The sequence below is a fragment of the Fukomys damarensis genome, unplaced genomic scaffold, assembly GCF_012274545.1.
Source record: "Fukomys damarensis isolate Sample0158 unplaced genomic scaffold, DMR_v1.0_HiC HiC_scaffold_12, whole genome shotgun sequence".
Classification (NCBI taxonomy): domain Eukaryota; kingdom Metazoa; phylum Chordata; class Mammalia; order Rodentia; family Bathyergidae; genus Fukomys; species Fukomys damarensis.
The window spans coordinates 56,115,443-56,120,054 of record NW_022900924.1 but is presented as its reverse complement, the minus strand read 5'-3'; the positions used below and the strand labels follow the sequence as shown (position 1 = coordinate 56,120,054).

Below are 4,612 nucleotides of genomic sequence, written 5' to 3'. Positions count from 1 at the left end.
CGGGGGGGGGGGGGGGGGTGCTGTGAAGCAAGGTCATTCTGTGTCTCCCCCCGCGCCCCGCCTCCTACTCCTCCATGAGTTGCAGCACCCTGAGGGCCTCCATGAAGCCAGCCACATGCAGTCTCCTGATCTTGGCTGGGCTTCTCAGCTTCTGCAGTCAGGAGACAGCACAAGTCTCTTATCTTTACAGATCACCCGGCCTGGGGATTCCATTCTCCTGTGTGTATGTGAGGATTTGGAAAGCATTTGTCCCCCTAGGGAAGGAGATGTCAAGCCCCAGCAGACCCTGATGCCCTGATGTCAGCTGCTGCTCTCACTGACAGGAGTTTGCAGCGTCACCTTTGCCTGCTGCTACCGGCAAAGCCTCTGGCGTGAGGGGCCGCCTCAGGTGTCATCACAGGTATGGTGGGGTGGCCGAGCCACTCCTATAAATGTTCACCTCAGGATTCCACCAGACTTTCCTGACCATGGGGCCCTGCCTCCACCCCAGCAGAGCAGCAGGACTTGAAATGGTGTCACTCAGTCTCTGTGTGGTCCTTGTCCTTGTCTGTGGAGGGCCTTCCCTGTGAGGCTTGCCCAAGTTCCTAGCCTCTGCCATGGTTTAGCTGTCCCTCAAGACACTCATGGCTCATAGGTGGGCTTTGGAGGGTGACTGCGTTGTGTGGCTTGGAGCTGATTGAGGTTAGGAGGCAGGGCCAGGTTGGAAGAGGTGGTCACTGGACTTCCTGTCCACCATGCCCTGAGCAGGCCTCCTCTGCCAGGCCCTTCTGCCCAGCTGCCCTGCCTTGGAGCCAGCCAACTAGGCACTGGAGCATGAGCCAAAATAAACCTCTCCTCCCTTAAGTTGTGGGCCTCAGGGATTTTGTCCCAGCAATGAGGGAAGTGACTAGTCCTTTGACCCTAAGAAAAATTCTGTTTGGGTCATAATAAACCATGTATTTGTGAACTCATGCAACTTGGGCCATCCTTCATTTCCCCCATAGGCAGATGTGTTTGTATATATGCAGTGTGTGTGTGTGTGTGTGTGTGTACTGGTGACAGCCACAGCATGTGCATTCATTGGTGTGACCTGGCCAGGCCAAGCCAGGACAGAGACCCCATGGTAAAGAAGACATGCTGGTGACTTGGCCACAGTGCCCAGCACAGGCTGTCTCAGAGCTTTGAGCTGCACTAATGACATCTTGTCCTCACAAGGAGAGAAGGCACCTTCCTGGCCCTTCCCAAAGCCCTGGGTTTGTGTGTTTTGTGTTTTGGTACCAAGGATCGAATTCGGGTCCTTGTGCTTACAAGGCAGGCAGTGGAACCACTGAGTAAATCCCTGGCCCGCTGGGTTTGTGTTCTGAGGGTCAGGCTGGGATTCTCAGGCACCTCTGCGGTCAGGCAGGGGGCTGTGCTTGACAGCCAGGGAGGAGGGGACCTGGCCGAACAGGCTGGGAGAGCTGCAGCCCAAGCCCTGTCCAAAGGGCCACTCAGCAGCCCTTAGTATTGTCGTGGGCAGCAGCTGGGGCCCAGGGAGAGAGATCTGATTTCTCAAGTATGACAACATCTGAATAAAATCACGGGACTTGCAGATGTTGGCGGCTTGTTTACCCATTTGTGGAAACAGTGTTGTTGTTGTTTTGAGACAGTGTCTTGCTATGTAGCCCAGGCTGGCCTTGATCTCGGGGATCCTCCTACCTCAGCCTCCTGAGCAGGGATGACAGATGCGTGCTACTGTGAAGTTTTGTGTCTGTGTTTGTCCGTGGGCAAATATGTGCTAACGTGACCTATCTACACAGGAGAGCTCCTCAGATGTGAAAAGGAGTGAAGTTCTGACACACCCTAAATGTACACAAACCTCAAAAACATGCTACGAGAAAGAAGCCGCCTACAAAGGCCACCTGCTGTAAAGTTCTACTTCAGTGCCACCCAGGCGGATTCATCTACAGACGGAAAGCACACTGGTGATTGCCAGGGGCTAGGGAAACAGGGGCGGAAGGTGACTGCTCTGCACGGGGGTCTCTGGGACTGAGGGACAAGGCTCCGTCAGGCCTGACTGAAGTGAATCCTGCACAGGGAAACAGGACAAAGCACACAGGCTGCTTTCCCCAGACTGCAGGCAGCTTCTCAGTACTCAGAAGACAATCTCCTGGCACCGAAAAGTCCGGGGACTGCCTACACACCGACATAGTCCTTGGACTCACCCACATTCCTGAGGCCCTTCGGTACCTACATAAGCCTAATTCTTTCCCCAGGTAGCTGCTAATCTGTCTCCTGGTGTCAGCCATCCACTCATGGGGGAAATAAACTCAACTTTTCTCAGCTAGCATCTCTCCCTGATGTTAGTCTGTGTTCACTAGAATAAACCTTTCTTTTTCACAATCAAAAAGGCCTTTCCAGGTGTGATGGTGCACTCCTGTAATCCCAGCACTTGGGAGGCTGAGGCAGGAGGATCACTGTGACTTCCAGACCAGCCTCGGCTACACAGTGAGTTCCAGGTCAGTGTGAACTACATAGTGAGACCCTGTCTCAAAAAACCAAAAAAAAAAAAAAAAAGCCTTTTGATGAGTGGATTGATGTGTGCCATCCATAGCAGGTGAGAGGCACAAGAGGGCCTGACCCAGGGCTTGGGGAGCCGTGCGGTCATCATCACTGAAGTGTGAGCTGTTCCTTTAAAATGGATAATTTTATGTTACACAATTTTCACCCAAAAAACACACCTGAGCCACCTGTTTCCATCACACATCCACATAGGGTGCTCGAAGTGTAGGATCGATGCTTAAATTTAAAAATCCTCATTACCCAGCACATACATTGCAGAGACTAATGGGATGCGTGTATTTGGGCTGAGGGGGAGGGATCCGAGGGAGATCCATGGTAATGTGCCTTTTACTCTAATAGATTTAGAAAAGTTGAAACATTCACTGTATCTCTGGTTACCCTGAGGTGGATCAAACGCTTATGGTAAGTCGTGTCAAAAAATATCTTGGTGTGTCCTCACCCACCTTGTTCACTGGATCTGGCACCCTGTGACTCTGGCTCTTCTCCCAAGTCACAATGACCTCGAATGGTCAGTGTTTTCAATCCGTTCAAGACAGGGAGGCAGCTAGGACAGCGCAGCTAAAGACCCTCAGGAAAGAGGACTCCAGAGCTGCTGCAGGAAGTGGCGAGGACGAAGGGACGAGTGTGTTCCAAGAGGAGGATTTGGAGGGGAATTCACAGCGATGTGTCTTTTACTGCAGTAAATTTTTAAAAAAGTAAACATTCAGCATATATTTTGGTCACACCTCTGCTGCTCCTGGCAGCTGGAGAGAGGCCTGGCTCAGCTCTGTTCCTGGGGGGACCCAGTGGTGTCCCTGGGGGCGGGAGCCTCTGGGCCGGGGAGATGGAGGGGCATGGATGGGCTGGGGCCAAGGGAGCAGGTTGCCGGGAGACTGCAATATAGGGACTTGCTTGAGGGCAGGGCCTGTGCTGCCACTGCAGTGCCCAGTGTCCCTGGTCACCAGGTGCAATAGAGCAAGGTCAGGAACAAGCAGCACCTGGAAGGAACCACAGTAACATTGCTGACCCCCCCTGGGCCCTCCCTCATTTCCTACCCCCCCCCATTTTGGTACGATCCAGAGGGATCTGGGCACAGTGGTGCAGGCCTGAAGTCCCCGCTCCTGGAGAGGCTGAAGCAGGAGGATTGCTTAAGCCCAGGCGTTCAGCTTGGACAACACGGTGAGACCCTGCCCCCAACAAGCGACTGTCAAGGACGTGTGACACATCCCATAAGTAAAGGGGCTGTGTGTCTCCTTTAATTTGATTTGGGAAAACAAGAAATGTGGGTCCCCACACAGAGCCCTGAGAGCCAGAGTTGTAGGGAGGTGAGAGGGAGGCCTCATGTCCCCTATCCAAATGTTGGGTGGCTCCCAGCAGAAAACCCAGCCAGGGACAGAAGGGGCTCACCTGGCTTCCATAGCAACACTGGGGCTTCCCTGGAGGAAGGGAATGGATGCTGGGCAACCCGATGATATGAGCAGCCTCAGAGCTCTTGCCAGGGAGGCTTCCTGGAGGAGGTGGCGCCCAGGCTGAAGCACAAAGGGAGAAGACGGTGGGCGACAGGGGCTGTGGGGGTCACAGCACACGCGAGTCTCTGCGGGGAGCACGGGGCATGTGCAGTGGTGACAAGTGACTTTCCCAAGGTCAGGGGGCCACCAACAAGGATGGAGGTGGCTGAGGGGTCAGTGGGAGCCAGCAGAGGCCCCCTAGGGAATGGGTGAGTTCAATTTCCATGGGACAAAGGCAGGGTTGGGCACTGCGGGCCAACCCTCGACATCTGTAGGTGTGGAAAGCTGTCCTCAAGGGCTTACTAAGCCCAGCTGCTTGGTACTGAGAACCCCGGAAACATTACCAGAAACCTCTGTAGTCGGCTCCAGTCTCCTGCCCAGTGTACGACACAAACCTGAGGGGAAAAAACCTAAAGGACAGAACTGAGAGAGGCCGAAAGCGGGGGCCAGGATGACCAATGCTGGTGCAACCAACAAAGGTGCCGGCCAGTCCCAGGCACTGATTTTATTGGTAAAACATTGGGGTAAAGGCAAGCTACATGCAAGGGTGAAACTATGGTGAGAACACACAGTCGGGGTTTCTA

The 4,612-nt window shown here is 53.9% G+C and overlaps 1 long non-coding RNA gene across 1 annotated transcript; it reads left to right on the top strand.

Moving 5' to 3' along the window:
* The first annotated feature begins 195 nt into the window (after nucleotides 1-195).
* Nucleotides 196-2,213, top strand: LOC104862405. The gene is made up of 3 exons (XR_780303.1): nucleotides 196-400; nucleotides 1,779-1,943; nucleotides 2,056-2,213. It is a non-coding gene; the product is annotated as an uncharacterized LOC104862405 (long non-coding RNA).
* Nucleotides 2,214-4,612: the final 2,399 nt, after the last annotated feature.